At 41.2% G+C, this 17385-nt stretch overlaps 1 protein-coding gene across 3 annotated transcripts in view; it reads left to right on the top strand.

Annotated features, from left to right (window-relative positions):
* The window catches only part of Shrm (shroom), a 510449-nt gene that overhangs the window by 318655 nt on the left and 174409 nt on the right, over positions 1–17385 (top strand). The window contains exon 1 of one of the 3 annotated variants that reach the window (XM_083126366.1): positions 1249–1290. The exons of the other annotated variants lie outside the window; for them this stretch is intronic. The gene's annotated coding sequence lies outside the window, so the exon portion shown is untranslated. Of the gene's footprint in view, positions 1–1248; positions 1291–17385 lie in introns of those variants that run through there. 3 annotated transcript variants of the gene reach the window in all.

Genomic DNA, 17385 nt, shown 5'->3' with positions numbered 1-17385 from the left:
CAGAAGTCTGCTAAACACTTTAGTGCATTTCTTTCCAACTTGGACAAAAAATCATGGAAACCATATATGATTGAAACTGCTTTATACGTAACCCAGTTCTGCGTAATTCTGTTTTGTACATAAATTACTGGCAAAATACAATTTCAAGACGTGTAAATTGAACCATATTTGTACGTAATGCATTTATACGTAATTCGGTGTAATACGTTCTAATTTTCATAAAGTACAGTTGATTTGTATGTAACCAAGCTACAACAATGTCACAGAAGTTACAGTTTTCAGTTGCTACTGCTCGGCCATGGACAACAAAAAGAGGAAGAGTTACAATATGACCAGAAACTAAAATTTATACATGAAGTTGGACCTAATCCACATGAAACTAAAACTGAAATATCTGCAGGTTTAGGCATAGCTTATACCAAACTTCGCACAGTCATTAGTAAAAGAACTGCAATTTAGACGATTTTTTAGAATTTGATAGTAAACTATAGTGTCTACTGTTGTATTTTAGTTTCAAGGTATTCACTAATAATGTGGTAAATGTAATGTATTTAAGAAACAAACATTTAGATTCGCTAACTTACCACTTTATGACAAATAACCTGCATATCTTGTTCTTGAAAATAGATACATTACAGTATTTTTATAATGCTATGACATGGTATATTTAGTTACCTTCACATTAGTGTACATAAGATAACTATCATGGCGAATTTCAGTACTGTCTCTCAGCAAGCAATACAGTTAAATATGGCTACCATGGGCGAGAGAAGATTTATTCTGCCCAGAATACTGCAAATCACATTTAATTTAGCCTATATCGTCCATCTCAAGTTTTAATTTTAAAGAAGAACGCAATGTTAGTGTTAGACGAATAGTTTTTTATTACTACTACTACAGGTTTGATTTGTTTTCTTCAAAAGGCATCGTTTTTATTGGATGTTACCAATCGAGGGTTCCAAGAAACAACCAACCTGTCTCAAGACCAGGAAAAACCTGCTTCCCCATTTGATCGCCGTCGAAATACGCAATTGGAATACAAAGAGAGTCAGGGTACAGCGGCATTTCCCATGGGAGAGTGTGATCCCGGGTGTAACATGTGTTTCATAGTGACGTCATGTTCACGCCTTTGTTGGACACTGTTGTGAAAAGTGCGATGACGCATCTTCTTATGTTGCCCTGTATCTGTGACTGAGTGAGTGAGTGTTCGTATGTCATTGATGTTGGAAATATTCGTGTGCCAGGACCTGTAAGATGAGCGAAGGGTTGATATCTAGTGCTCATTACCCAGTAAGTATAATCGAAATAGACTTGTATTCTTTTTATGACTATTTTCCTAGACTGTATCTTGGACATTTAGGGAGAACCTGATCATTCTGTGCAGATTTGTAATCACACAGTCAAAAAGGGCGAGAGTTTTATTCTTGTAGGTTAAAATCATTTTGAATTTTCGAAAGGTTGGCAAAACGTGTTATTTTCATTAACCCCGTCCAGTTCGCTACACTTTTTTTCTCTCTCTGAACTAACGCGTTTAGTTGGTTACAAATCATTAGCCCCGTCCAGTTCGCTACACTTTTGTTCTCTCTCTGCACTCACGTGTTTAGTTGGTTACAAAGTGTGACTCTGCTACTTGGTTGAGTTGGTGTCAAGTAGTGCATTTTGTGTCTGCACTAATCAAATTAACATTTAAAGCAGCAGACAGGCATTTATTGAATCTTCTGAACTTGAACACCACTATTCGTCTACTTGGTTGAACATTTCCTTGCACCACTTACTGTCAAAAAGTGCAGCGAACTAGACGGGGGGGGGGGGGGGGCATTAGTCCGGCATTTAGTCTTTCTCTTCCTAACTTCAAACTTTTTAGATTTTGTGAAGGCATACTTTTCGCCTTTTTAGATTTCTGGAGTCTCAAAGATGTCATGTTTGTTTTAAGGGCACAATGGTTAGGCATGGTTATTCTGGATTCTCTTCAGGGAGCTTTGTATATACCACTAGATCATCACTTGTTCGTTCAACACCCTTCTATGTATTGTCCAACCACGGAAGACTATACTATACTCCGTCCCAGGAGTGTTGTGGAGCAAAGCCGCGCATAACTGTAGGGAAGGGGAGAAAGCGAGCGGGTGGAGCAAAGCAGCGAGCGCTGGTAGCTGTAGCCTCGTTTTCTCCTCCATGCACTCGCTTCCACTCCCACGCGTTCATTGGTCGAGTCACTACTTGCGCAGAGGACTTGTTTTTGTTCGCTTGCTCCAGAGGTATCCGGAACAGATTATAGCTGAGAGGACGATAATATACCCAATAGGGTAAGTAGGATGAAACATCGCGATACAATCTGTAAGTGTCATTAGTATTTCGTTTGCATGCGTTGGTTTTTTTTTTTGTTCATTGTCGCTCGCTTTGTTGTGATTATGGTGGCTTTTACAAGTTTTAACTTTCCACTTTATGAATTTTACCGACGAATTTGCTGCAAGTGAAACTTCAGCGTTCTTTCAGCTGTCGCCGAATCTCACGGAACCTGATTCCGGTATCCGTTCCACTTGCAGCAGTCTCCCCTATTTTGCCACTGGACTCGTCCAGCCAGCGCATGCGCACTTGCGGAGGCAGGTTCCTGTTACTACTGAGGCAGGCGGACTATACCATTTTTTTCAAGGGCCAATTGATTCAGCCACACACATAACATTCGGCTAGTTTTTATCCACAACTCTAAAGTCATTTTGTTGGTTTTGAACATTCTAGTAGCTCTAATTTTCATTCTTTTTTATTCGTAAACCCTCTGTCACACTGTTATCAAAACAGTGTCCGAAATCTTTGGTTTGAATCCTGTGCAACGCATGGACGTTTCGAATGTGTATTATAGGTATGTTTTGTTATTTAGCATCACTTTCGTGCCAATCTTGTTCAATCGCGACGATGAGATTGATGAAAAGACACTCGCAAGGAAAGAAAAATCATTGCACACTACGTATTTGTGACTGGCCGGTGGAAGGAATGCGTGAGGTCAAATAATGGAAACAGCTATTTCAACTTTCAACATCTCCACTTCTTTTCCATGTGTGATTGCGAGGCCAGACGCTTGTAATTTCAATCTGTTCTTAGAAGCTGTCTTCACATGTAACCGTTGGAATCGGGGATTGGCGTTATCGCTTAATCTTTCCAGTGATTGAACACAATGAACATGGCGTTTCATGCGTCTTGTTAAGTTTCCTTTACTCACAGCATTCAAGGGGCCGTTCCTGGGTTGCTGGAGAAACTTCAGAATCGAACCAGAGACGCGATATTAAGAAAATCTCGTACAGTTAATTATTTAAAATTGAAGAGGAAACTGAAGTGATGTTCATAGTTTTCCATGATGACACGTGATATAAACATTTTATAAAAAATCTTCCACGGTCTGTAGCTGAGGTAGCGGAAATGATATTTTTGTTCCATGGAGAACGGTGACGTTGCCACCGTAGCAGCGGAATGATGATTCTACTCCCTCCCCTCCCCCCTTTTCCCAGCCGCGTATTATCTTAACCGTATGTGTCGTGAGTTTGGTAGGTGGATCTGCACTTCCTGAATCCCGGCGAGGATAAATGGCCCCTAAGCCTCTGAAGCAAGGCGCTCCTGTATGCTCAGGTGCGTTTTATTGTCCTCGTAATTGGGGTCCCTGGCAGAGCATTGCTCAATGATTACGTGATTCGTCATTCGCTTAGCTAGTACCGTGAGAGAGAAACCAAGGCAGAAATGAAATGGAGTTGGAGCTGCGTTTTAAACACCAAGGGGTGTTCTCGATTAGGGTTCATACTAGGACTAAGCCGATGCCGATGTATCGGTTGGAACTTTTTTGCCGATACTGGCCGATATAAAACACTTTTAAGTACAGTAAAACCTCGTTAATGCGGACTAATGGTGGGATAAGTTGACCGGTTTAACGAAAGTCTGGATTAACTAAATAACCTAAAAGAACAGTAGAAAGTGCATTAAAACTCCGTTTATAGCAACAAAACACGTTTATTATGGTGTATTTAAAGGGCATAGGCCTAATACACTATACAGTACAGTACAAAGTCTGCGGGAAACAGAATTTCATCAGTGGTTTACTGCCTTTTCTTTGGGAAGTTCTCGTGTTGACTTTGAATTCTTCCTTTTTTTTTGGCCTGTCGGGATTAAGCGAAGTCCGGCTTATCGGGATCCGGATTAACGAGGTTTTACTGTATCGGTATCTGTGGGAGTATCGGTATCGGTTCAAAGTGGTATCGACTCAGTCCTAGTTCGTACTGACTGGAACTCTTGGAAAAGTCAAGGAATTTTCTAGAAACTTGGTATCGATAACACTATCGGAATTGCTCGATATAGGTAGGTATATTGGCTTATCGGGAAAATTACCGTCCCTGTAAACTGTCAGTATGTCGACAACTACCAGACCTATACAAATAAATTTTGAGGGACCGATAAACCTAACCAAACTATCTCAAGTGGTTGTCGTTATCCCGGAAACTACCTAATATGACGGTTTGAAATTTTTTAAATAATCAACGTACGTCTCTAGAGCGAGAGAACATCGACGATGGAACTTACCCAGCCTTACTGTCCATGGGTACTTGGGGAAACCCTGGAGAGGGTAAAGACAGTCGGAGCGTGGTGCTGATCACATCGCATTCACTGCGGCCGGGATCGAATATCTATGGGGGACCCTACCCCCCACATCCCCTTCATGGCACGGTACACTGCATAGAAAGGTAAAGGTGCCCCTGTGCGTGTGACACACATGCTAAGAAGGCATATGGGGTGATGTGGAGGTATAGCAGTGTTGCAACACGAAGGGAAATTCCCCTTTTGCAAAGAAATTCGGACATAGTTTTAGACCAAAAGAGAAAATGAAAATTCCGTTGAAAATATCAACACATCATGGATGTTTGAATCCATTAGGCTCAATTTTAGTACAAGTTTTGTGAAGTTCCAGTTCGTGTTACTTCTTATTCACACTTTGTTGAGTGTAAGCACCCTTCGGTGTAAATCTATTTGCTTATTTATATTTTGTTTAGTTTACATCACTTTTCTACTATTTAGGTTAATAGCGACGACGAGGATGAATAATGGAATGAAAAAACACACACTGTACATTGATACTTGGCTTGGGTTCGAACCAGGCATGTCTTCTGCTACTACTAGTACTACTAATAACAATAATTATAATATCATGTGATAATTATAAGTATTTTTATTACTAAAATGTGTTTTTAGATGGGAAAATTTTGGAAAGAAAGGGACATTTTCTCCCTTTTAAAGGGAAATTGTGCCTTCATATTTTGGCAATACTCCACATATTCTTGATCTCGTCCATAGTTGGGATGATGTGATCAACATCACACCCGGCCGCCTTTATTCCCCAGGGTTGCTCTCAGAGAGGGAGAGAGTTACCTCTTTCCTTTCTCTCTCTGTTTCTCATTTCTTTCTCTTCCCCGTCTCCTTCTTTCTCTCTCTCTCTCTTTTCTCTCCTTAAAGAGGGAGGAAAGATTTGATTTGATTGATTGATTTAGTTTATCTTACTACGCGTTTTGTGCCTCTTGGCTAATTTGGGAAGATAGGGATGAGTGATGAAATGATGAAATTGATGAATGAACATTCACAAACAACCATGCCAGAGCGGGATTCGAACCCTGGCGTCGCAGCGCGATGTGTTATCCACTCAGCCACAGGGTGCGGCGAGAGAGGAAAGAGAAAGAAGGAAATAAAAGGGAGAGAGAGCGCCCACTCTCTCTCTCTCTCTCTCTCTCATTCTCTTTCATTTTCTCTTTCTCTCTCCCCCTCTCTCATTCTCTCTCCACCTCTCTCTCTCCCTCTCCCTCTCCCTCTCTCTCTCTCTCTCTGAATAGCACGTAAGCGTGCATTGCGACCATTAAACATTTGACCACATAAAAATGTAGGAATGACAACTAAAAAAATCACTCTCAGTCATTAATCCACCACTGGCTCATATCGCCATTATTGGACGCCTCCGTGTGAAGCGAGTACGGTAATGATCTGCACCCGAGTCACTCGCGATGAAAGGAATTTTGCATCGTTTCTGGAGGCCATGGATACATTATTCATGGCACCCTCCGGTTACGCTCAGGGTCGACCAGTCAGCTTAGCATTCATCAGGAAACATTCCGTAACGGAAACAGCATGCTTGGGTGTATTCAGCTCGATGCACCAATTAGCATTTTCAGTTTTTACGTAAATTAAAGGAAAGGAAGTATTTTGTCTCGAATCCAACGGTGATGCATGTTCTTAAAGTGCAGCAGTTTGCCGACGTTCGTGGCGAAGTGGTTACCGCTTCGAATCCCGGCCTGGGCATGGAAGTTCTTTGTGAGTGTTATTTCATCAATTTCAACATATTATCTCTTATCCTCGTCTTCGCGTTTAGTCAAAAGTGGTAAAAGCGAAGTAAAATGCAATATTGGCCCTACGTTGCCAAATTGTATGGCGTTCCTCAAACCGTACACAGCAAAAGGAGAGGAAGAGAAAAAGGCCTTCTCTCTCTACTTATTACTCCCTCATTCTTTATCTCTCTCTCTTTACTTATTTATCTTTCTCTCTCTCTCTCTCTCTCGTTTCTTTATTTTTCTTTTATCCTTCTCTGGTGCTTCTTCATTTCTCCTCTCTTTATCTCTGATAGTAACCTAAGGAACTACGGGGAGGTTATTTCAGTCGTTTACCGCCAGAGCGTCGGCCGCTCGGCGGCCCCTTCATGCAACAGGTCCCGGCAAATTGCGTTACAGGAAGTCCGTAACCGAAACTGCTTATTTTGTAATGTTTCCACTTTTCACAATTGCAGTTACAATTACAATTGAAATAAGCACGTACCTTGTCCCAAGGATGCTGGAAAAGATGTCCTCCCAAATACACCTTATTTCTGACAACTAATCTTAGATTAGACATCGCTACTTTATCCTCAGTTGACAAAAAGGGAAGACAGCATCCCGGCGCATAAAGCAAACCGAAAGCGTAAAATTAGATCCCATAGTTGACAAAACTTAAAGTTTGATATTATTGAACTAATACTCTTTATGATTATGCCATAGTGTTTTTATTAATATTTAATCTTAATGGAAATACGGTTAAAAAGCAACGGCATTTACTAGTAGATATGCTGGGATCAGAGGATCGAGTTTTCAAATTAAAATTTACCGAGCCTCAGTGATACGAACATTGAGTCCCATTTTTTTTATGTCATATAAGAGGGAAGTAACTAAAGTATTGCCTCCGACTTTATATATCATGGCAGTACGGATTCGCTGCAAGGATGTGATTGAATTTCTCACTCCAATTTCTTTGTAGCCTTTTCTATTTAGTTTTCTTCTTTATTATTCCTTTCTCAGTGTCTTCATGATAATTTATTTTTATCTTTTCTTCCGTTTTCGTCCATATTTTACTCTCTTTCCCTTTGAACATTATTTCTCTGTCTTCCTTCTTTATTTCTTTCTGTTTCCCTTTCAGTGTGTGTGTGTGCGCGCGCACACGTCGTGTTTCCTTAATTCTAATTCTCTTCGTTGTTTTTATTTATCTTCCTTCCTATCTTTAACTTAGTTCTTCCCTTCTCATTCTCTCTATTGGTTCTTTTCTGTTATTTTCTCTCCCCTTAAAATGTTTAGTATATCTTATGATGACTTATGGTCTACCAGTGCAAAACTTATCAGCGTGTGAGAATTGTGGAAGAAGTCTTATCCGCCAGTGGCGTGCCCAGTATTTTGGAAAGGGGGGTGGGTTACTTATCCATTTTTTTAGTAGTCAGTCCTTATTTGATATAATTTCCTGCGTTTGATGCTTTTTTTTAAGGAATACTAGGCCAAAGGCGGGTTATGACCCCCACCAACCTTCCTTGGGCACGCCACTGGCTATCACACAGCTATTTCTTATGCGTGCAACCCAAAATCTAGCCCAAAGGTTCGCAAACTGTGTCTCACTGCCAAGTTATAACACTCACTGCTCCTCTATGTCCTTGCGGAGGCATACCAAACGATTTTTCAACAGTCAAGGTAGGCACTGCAGAAATTGCCGTGACGCCTCTAGGGTTCAAATAGCGCTCGCCAGATGCCAGCACGAGCATTCCATGCCCTGAGGGCGGAGTGCGCCTAAACCCTGGGCGTACTTGCTACTGGGTGGGGAATTTACATGCAATGGCAGGTGGCTGGGTACATCTTCTCCAAAAAATACGGACTTCTTTCCAGGAAAGTTGGAGGAATTACAAGAATGCTTGATTCTTGTACATCCGTAGCAGTTTCGAAGGCCTTTCTGAAATCGGCCTATTCTTAATGCTCGTTCCATTCTTCAGAGTTTTTATATATGGTCACAGTAGAGTGCCAAGGATTTTTGAAAATGTGTGTGTGTGGGGGAGGGGGAGTTAAGCATAATTTTGTTTTAGTAGTCCGCCCTCATTTTACCTTATTTTCCTGCGTTTAACGTTCTATTTTTAGGAATACTGGGCCGGGGGTATTATGACACCACCAACTCCCCCCCACCCCCCTTGAGCACGCTACTGCATGGTCATATCTCTGTGAGGAGACGTTTCCGGCTTTGTGTGCACATGCACCTAAGCACGTGTAGAAAACATTTTTCTCAAGCATACATTTCCATTCGAAGAACGTTTAGAACTGGACTCACGATCCCACTGTCTCAAGTTGGGAGTCCTGGCGTTCGTGTGTGGGAAGCTGACATCGATTGGTCCGCCCCCTCCCATCGATTAACTGACGTCCCCTCCCCGAAAATATTCCCACTCCCTGCCTCCCAGATAATTTTCCCTGGAGCTGTCACTGTATCTAACCTTTTAATCATTATCGTCGCGATTAACCTAAAAAGGAGGACAAGCAACGTAAAGAAAGAAAAATGCCAAAAAATTACAAACATTCCATGAACAGTTATTCTTAATGGGGATTTTATCATTCCTTGAAGAACATTTGAAGAAATTCTCCGCACTTGTGTGTATTTCCGTTTCGCCTAATACCTTTTCAGCACAAGATCATGTGATTTATGAGCGTACTGCAAGTTTAGGCGAAACGGGAATTGCCTAATCTAGTTGAAAGGGTTACGGAAATTCTAGTCAGTGTTGCAGTATATACACATGATTTTGTACTATCATAATCTTTTCAGTTACTCCCCCCCCAGTATACAACAGTTGTACGTTCGGGGGAGCAATCGCTATAGCATTTACGTCAGTCAACGCTTTCATTGCTGGTTTTTACTCTTGATTCGGTCAAGTAATCCTAGTTACTTCTCGCTACAATGCCAAGGGTACCGTGTTCGAATCCCGGCCTGGACATGGGTAGTCTTCGTGAGTGTCCTTTCATCATCTCATCCTCACCTTCGCGATTAGCCACAAGTGGAAGAAAATTGGAGCAAGATATACCAAATCAATCAATCAATCCTCGTTACTTCTCAGATGTCTGTACTTCAATTTGTAAAGATATCGAATGTGAATATGATGCTGCTTTGTTTATATTTTTGAGCTTTTATGTTCCTAGTAACCTTGTGCAAAAGAGAAAGGGTTTGTTCATCACAATCACGAAAGAACAAGTGCGTTTCCTACCAAGAAATTACTAGTGAATGTTCTTTATGAGCACCCTGTACAAGCACGCCCCTCTGGTGGAGCGTCGTCGCTTTTGTAACGAGATGCTACTGACCCCATGGAAACATTTCCATATTCGGTCGGTACTGGTTCGTGTTTACTCTTTCTTTTATTCACTGTCACCTTCTTTTTCTTTCGCTTTTTTATATTCTTCTCCTTCTCTTTCCTTTATCCAGATAACCGGCTTCTGGTTTTATCTCCTTCCTTCTAATAGCTTGAGTGGTTTGTAGTCTTCATTCAGATACAACCACGGAACAGGTTCCCGGGGCAGCGTCCGTCTGGAACCAGCCACCAGGAGGCGACACCAGCGCTGCCCTTTTTCATGCACGTAGGCGGCGCTCAACGCAATTAGGAATTCCTGAAGTGTCACAGCCAGTTACAAGTATTGCTGGCAATGGCCGGATAGTTTCGTTTTCCAGCAGTTAATCATTTGGTTGTTTTGTTCGTTTTTTGTTCGATTGCGGTTTTTTTTGGCAGTATTGAACGTTTTACCTGCTATGCACATAGCGAAATTGCAGCCAATTAATTTAGTTAAGTTATCGCTGTAGACGAGCAAAGAGTAATCGATTACTATTGCAAGTTATTGCCACAGCCTCCATTGGCAGAGGCAAGGGGGCCTTGACCACCGAGACAAGTTGTTAACGTGGACATTCTTAGTGCAGTACACGGAGCTTAACGTTAAAATGCCATTGGCTACAAACAGTGCCTGACTTACTAAACTGCATGACGTAACAGCTCTCTTAGGATCAGGACCTGATAAGAAGCTGTTTTTTTCATCGAGTCCCATCGCCGCTGTTGTCTGACTTTCGGAACCGGGGCCCGCTACATCTTTTTGAAGTAGCTCACCCATTGTCCTCTCGCTGCGAAGTTTTGGGGTCTCAAACCAGGGACTGAGCGCTAACCATTTGACTACGCGAGAACCCAATATCCGATTTCACTTAACCAATTCCATTCTTTTAACATATTGGAGCTGCGATTACAGCCTGTAATCACGATCGCGAAGTGTGTGTTACTAATCGGTAACCAATTTCGATTTGACAGCACGCATAAACAAAGCATTCAACAGTCCTGAGTGACAATGGTAATAAAGGAGGGGTTCAGAGTGGCGTAACTCATCTTTTCATGAAAATTGTGTTACTTCTTCACACTTCTAAGTTATAGGCTACATGTATCAACATTTCAGTGCTAGAAGTAAGTATCTTCTAAGTTTCAAATTCTTGCTCACAGAGGCACCACTATGTTTGTGCTCCAAGCTAAACATAGTACAAGTTATCTAAATGTGCCTTTTTCTCAAGATTGTCATGAGAACAGGTAATCAAATTTGTTAAACCTGCATAAGCATCATCAGTGTTGAGTTATTGGGGCCTGTATAATACATCAATAACTTATACATGCACATACAGCGATTTCCTGGACTGTTGAGGGGAATGCGTCCCCCAGCCCCCCTCAATAACAATACATACTCGAATTACCAAGGAGATAAACTAACAGATTGTAGAGTTATACAGTCAATACACGGAGACTGTATAATGAACATTGTAACTGTTATTAAATTGATTGGCCCTGTATTTCAATTTCCATATGCACCATAGTTTTAGATGTTGTTAGTGGTACAAGACTGTTAGCTCTATGATATGGTGACGTAGTGCAAACTTTGAAATAGAACCTATTTTTGGAGCTGAAACGAATAAGGATGTAGTTGGTTCCTCCTCTTGCGGATTTTCAGTAAGGTAAAATAATAAATGGCATGACTTAAACTCGTAGGGTAGCACCAAGCAAATCTAGGAGACGTGATTGCCCGCTAGATGAGAATAGAACACCATGGATTTACTAAGTTTGTGTTATTAGCGAAGACGATTGTTTAGCAGTTGCTAGAACTGTTCTTATTGACGTATTCCACAGACATTGGTTCTTCTTATTCATATACGAAGGACATTCATAAGATCTAAGGATACAAACAAAAACCATATTCTGGACGAACTTTATTATCTTTGCGGTTTCCTCGTAAATTAAATCCTAACGACTGACTATTTACTTAACCTTAAGAGCCTTATCTTAGTTTAGGTAATTAGTAACTTGTTCTTGAACTTTCATAGAATCGAATAACACTAGTTACGGACATGGGACGATTTTAATGTCAGCCCTTGATCTAACTCAAGGTTCCTTATACTAGAAATAATATAATTTAAAATCTTACATACGATTGCGATATGAAGACACGAGAATCCACCGTGCGACTTGGTGAAAAGGGACACCAAATGTTTCTGCAGTCAAACAGTTTTAAGTCCAATTAACCCTAATATCTACACACTACAGGGTGAACATTACTTCCACGTTAAGCTGGATACTTAGTGCAGCGCGTACAGAGCCATCTATTGGAAGTTTTCGCTCTATAGGTTACTGGAGCGCTTTCGTGCCTTGTAAGCGTGTTCGGTAACAGACATGCAAACCAAATTCTTTTTATCTTTTCCACATCCTTCAACGAAATGTGACCCGGGGCGCTACTTCCCATGCGCTGTCAAGGGCGGTTAAATTCCTGCGCCCTCCCCCTGGCCTCCCTCATAAAAACGTGCAAACACGCGCAGCGCACACACACAATATGAGTTTTTTTTAGTACATTTTCTACGAACAATCCGCGTTAATTGAGCAGAACAAACAAGGCGATTTTCCAGAGTTATTTCTGGATTCTCAAATTTCTTGAAGTTGTTTATTGAGAAACAAAATTTGGTATTTTGTGACACAGAATTAATTCTTCTCTCCATTTCAACAATTTTAAATTTTAAAAAAGATATATATGGTGATCTTATTGTTTACATGTGGTTGTTTCGGAGATTTGACAGTTTTCGTGGCGCCATTTAGGTTGCTGAAAGAAACATAATTCTAGGGATGGCCACCCGTATATCGGATAATTTTCTATCTGGATTTCAAATATCCGGATATCGTATATTCTGATATGCAGATTATCAGGATATCCGAATTATCCGTAAAAACGATATCAGGATTATCCTGACATTCAGATTATCCGAATTATTCGGATATGCGACGTGCGCATCATCCTGACAGTTTTATTGTGTCAGTTTTACAGGATATCCACATATTATTTTATTCATGTTCGCATTTCTCTGTACGGATTTTCTACAGATCCTTTATCAAATTCTTCTGGCGTAAAAGAAAAAAGAAAATAAACAACAAAGAATTGGAGATTTTTTTTTTTAAAAAAAAAGCTACAAGCACAGGCATGCACATGGCAGTCAGTGCTTCAGCGTTCTTTTATTTTGATTTTATACGTTTGCATGTGGCGCTCTCCAGCGGCAGTAGTGTCATCTCACTGTTGCTTGAATATCAACGTCTATGTGCTCTTACATATATAATTGTGCATTTTAGTATCAATCTGCATCCTTCACGACAACGGTAACAGTTTTACAGCAGTTCTGCAATAATTTTTGTCATAATGTACGGTAGGCCTATTTGTATCTTTAAAACGAAATCGAAAAACCCACTTGAACGTGGAGTTGAATACTCCTTTCTTTTTCTTCATTATCTGTTGCCACTCATTCTCGCAAATTTCCCTGTACTTTTTTCATGAAAACCATGGCGTTTCATTGAAGAACACAGAAACTGTTTTAGTCTGGCTCCAGAATGCTTCAAGCAGTCTGTTTCGAAATTCTTGCATGCATAGAGCTCGTAACGCATATAAAGTGTAATCAACCATGCGTGGAGTTTCTGATAATTCTTATTCTATCCAGCCACGCATTCCTGCAATTTCGCAATTACACACCTACCACGTGATGTATTGCAAGGTTCGTTGCATTAACGTCTAAACTGAAGTTAGGATAGTTTTATTATTTAATAACCAACTGACTTGTTGCTTATGGTCATAAGTGTTAACTGAAGTTAGGATTGTTTTTTATTCAACTGTAATGCCAACATCTGGGAAATCTCCTATAACGGCTGAGGGTTCGACGTGCTGACCCCACGTCGCCTCATTACCGGTTGAATTTCTCCACACCTCTAGGTAGCATTGTGGGAGGGAGACAGACCAAGACCCTCCCAGGGCTGTAGAGCCACGATGGGGGTATTAATGTCAACATTAATAGTACAGCGGGTACATTTTAAAACCGGCCCCGAGGATAAATGTGAGAAATGTTACAATATGGTCATCTGTACTCCCCTGGTTCCTACTCAAGTTGAGAAATGTTACAATATGGTCATCTGTACTCCCCTGGTTCCTACTCAAGTATATTACTAATTTCGTTCATAATGAGTGAACCTTCAACTTCGGTTTTAATGAATGTATATATGTATGAAGTATTTCAGGGTAACGTGCAGTAACGATAAGAACCGGTTCTTTCACAAAAATCGATCCGTACCTCACCCCTACTCTCCCGAGGCAGCCGTTCCTGAATAGGGATGTCCTGATTTGGAAACATTGCGCGTGCAAATATCGGTTCCTGAATTGGGAACTTTCGCCGTAGTTCCTGAATTGGGATGTCCTGAGTTTGGGAACATTCCACGTGCAAATGTCGGTTCCTGAATTGGGAACTTACGTCAGAGTTCCTGAATTTGGATGTCCTGAGTTGGGAACATTCCACGTGCAAATATCGGTTCCTGAATTGAGAACGTACGTCATAGTTCCTGAATTGGGAACATTCCACGTGCAAATATCGGTTCCTGAATTGAGAACTTTCCGTCATAGTTCCTGAATTGTGATGTCCTGAGTTGGGAACATTCCACGTGCAAATATTGGTTCCTGAATTGGGATGTCCTGAGTTGGGAACATTCCACGTGCAAATATCGGTTCCTGAATTGGGAACTTTCGCCGTAGTTCCTGAATTGGGATGTCCTGAGTTGGAAACATTGCGCGTGCAAATATCGGTTCCTGAATTGGGAACTTTCGCCGTAGTTCCTGAATTGGGATGTCCTGAGTTGGGAACATTCCACGTGCAAATATCGGTTCCTGAATTGGGAACTTACGTCATAGTTCCTGAATTGGGATGTTCTGAGATCGGTCATCACCGCACTCAAAAGATCGAGAGAGAGAGAGAGAGAGAGAGAGAGAGAGAGAGAGAGAGAGAGAGAGAGAGAGAGAGAGAGAGAGAGAGAAACTGGGGATAGAAGACACGGCACGAATTCTCAATTCTCCAGGTAGGAATGGAAAAGCCAATGATGAAAAATCTTGTCAAAGAACGATCAGGAAACAGACAGACTTGTTTGTTACGAAACGTACTCCCTCCTTCACTTGCACCTTTGTTTCTGGATCACGTTCGTGACGAGAAACAAATTCCTCATTCAATCATCCTCATCCTCCCGTCCGCCGTTCAGATGCCATTTTGGATACGGGACTTATGGCATTGCAGAACAATCGCGATCATCGTTCACGAAATCGTCAGCCGCCTCGCCCCCCCCCCCAAAAAAAAAGGCGGAAGGGGCGAAATGACATGAATATAAACATGAGGTGGCTGACGTGCGATGGAATGTGCACCTGGCCCGCTCAAAACCACGGGCCACTCTTTAGGCCAAGATGCATGCATCTGTAACATTGCAGGGAGGTTTCAGTCGGCGAACAGGTCTTGCCAAATCGTGAGACTCGAATCCCTATTAGGACATTGCTTCCATCGAGTAATGGATTCGATTCGATGGGAATATCCGGTCCGTGGTATTCTTACTTCCAATACAGAGAGTTACATTTTATCCCCCCTGTGAGTTCCTAACATATAAAGGTGCCCAGGTATGTTGGCAAAACGAATAACTACATTGCTCTGATTGGGAACTTACGCCATAGTCCCTGAATTGAGATGTCCTGAAACCTTCCAGTTATCAAGATTTCTTTGTGGACGAAGGTGTAAATACTAGATGTGTGTCTGTAGAGATTAACCGAGTTATTGTTTGGAAACTTGATGGTAAGGGACCTGTACGAAGGCCAAGACGAAGATGGAGGGATAACGTTGAGATAGACCTAAAGGAAATCTATAAGGATGGAAAAGGTTTCCCAGGATAGGGACAGATGGGAGGCTTTTTTTTCTGAAGCCATAAACCTTCGGGTTTAAGAAGGCTAGAGAGTTGGTTCTGCATGGAATTTTTAAATGCAGTTGATAGTAATTTTTTTAACACAACTGTTGGCCCCGATGTTGTAAATTACTGGTGCTATTGCGCGAATTATGATTCCTCACTATTTTGGAACAGTTGTGTTGGTACTTTTTCCGATTTAATTTGGAAACTGCTGGTACCATGGCAGGAGTAAGGGTTTCTCAAAATTTGGGAACAATTATGTTGACAGCGCTCATACTCTTCCAACACTGCTGGTGCCACTGCAAGAATCGGGGCTTAGTAATTGCACGAAAAATCATGAGACAGCCGCTGTAACATTCCATGTTACCTTTCCATGTTCCTCCAAACGGATTCAGATATGTTTGTGTTTGAATTACATATCCCCCCCCCACGTGTTCAGTTTTCATAGTGCACCAATGCACGAAGATGTGAAATTAATATTAACATCAACTAAGGAAGGTAGTAGTTCCTGTTTCCAAATATAATAGTTAATGGTAACAGAATTAGGCCTTGTTTCCATATTACAAAAGCACTAAATCCGCTGACCGAGGCAGTTTTATTAGCGCTAAAAAAAGGAAAAAAACTACACACAGCGTTTCGACCCTCCGTATCAGAGCCTTCTTCAGGGTACGAAACAATTTCAAGTGAAAAATATCACACAATATATAAAGGGTGATTCAAAAAGGACTTTACAACTTTGAAAGCATATAGACATTTATTCGGATAACTTACAGCGTCGGTTGAGGGAGGTGCTATTGCAAAGCAAATCATACAACATTCATGTTGGGTCGATGTGGCTACCATTTGTAATGCGGCATACATCCCACCTGAAGTCGATTTCATTCCAGAATTTCACCAGGAAGTCAGGCGTCACTTCTGCAGCAGCTGCGTTAATTCGAAGTCTCAGGTCAACAAGATCAGCAGAACACCGATATTTAATGAAACCCCACAAGAAAAATTTAGCGGAAGAAATCTGGGGAGCGAGCTGGCCATGCAACCAGTCTCAACGAAGGTTTGGTGCCAAGAGTAAATTGTAGGCCTACTAGGAGGCGCCTTACGATACTCCGTACGAAAATTACGTTGCACTGCAGTTGCTGATTGCGTCTCGTGAAACCAAAACACACAGTGGTGAGCACGTTCCACACCAGTAAAAGTAGATATTTTCTAGAACAATGCTGACAGCGCTACTGGTGAGTGAGTTTGGTACTAATAGACTACGTGAGTCAAAACTTAATGTGTTTTGCTTTGCAATGACACCTCAACCGACTCTCTAAGTTATCTGAATAAATTTGTATATGCTTTCAAAGTTGTAAAGTCCTTTTTGAATCACCCTGTATACACACACACACGCACAATGTCCAGGGTCTAGACCTGGACCTTGGAGCCTGAGGAAGACCCTGATATAGGGTGAAAACGTTACATGTATAGTGTTTTTTTTCGTTAATAAAACTACCTCGGTCAGCGCATTTAGTGTTTTTATAATAGTCAAATAATTTGGCAATTCCAACAAATTCACATTCTCTCGTCTGTCGTGCATTTCGCAGCACAGCAGGGGTTATATAGATGTTTCTTATTCAAAATTCCCAATAAATAGGTGTGTTCAGAATTCCTTCTAGAATTCTTGTTATGCTCGATTGGAGCAACATTGGAACCTTTTTTTATTTTATTACAGAATTTCAAATGGCAAGACAACTATCACAATCTCACAGACCTAACTTCTGTGATCCCTGGAATATTTCTGAAAAGAT

Source organism: Lepisma saccharinum, chromosome 8 (genome assembly GCF_977018435.1).
Source record: "Lepisma saccharinum chromosome 8, izLepSacc3.1, whole genome shotgun sequence".
NCBI lineage: Eukaryota > Metazoa > Arthropoda > Insecta > Zygentoma > Lepismatidae > Lepisma > Lepisma saccharinum.
The sequence above is the reverse complement of the archived record's forward strand: the minus strand, read 5'-3'. Positions and strand labels throughout refer to the sequence as shown.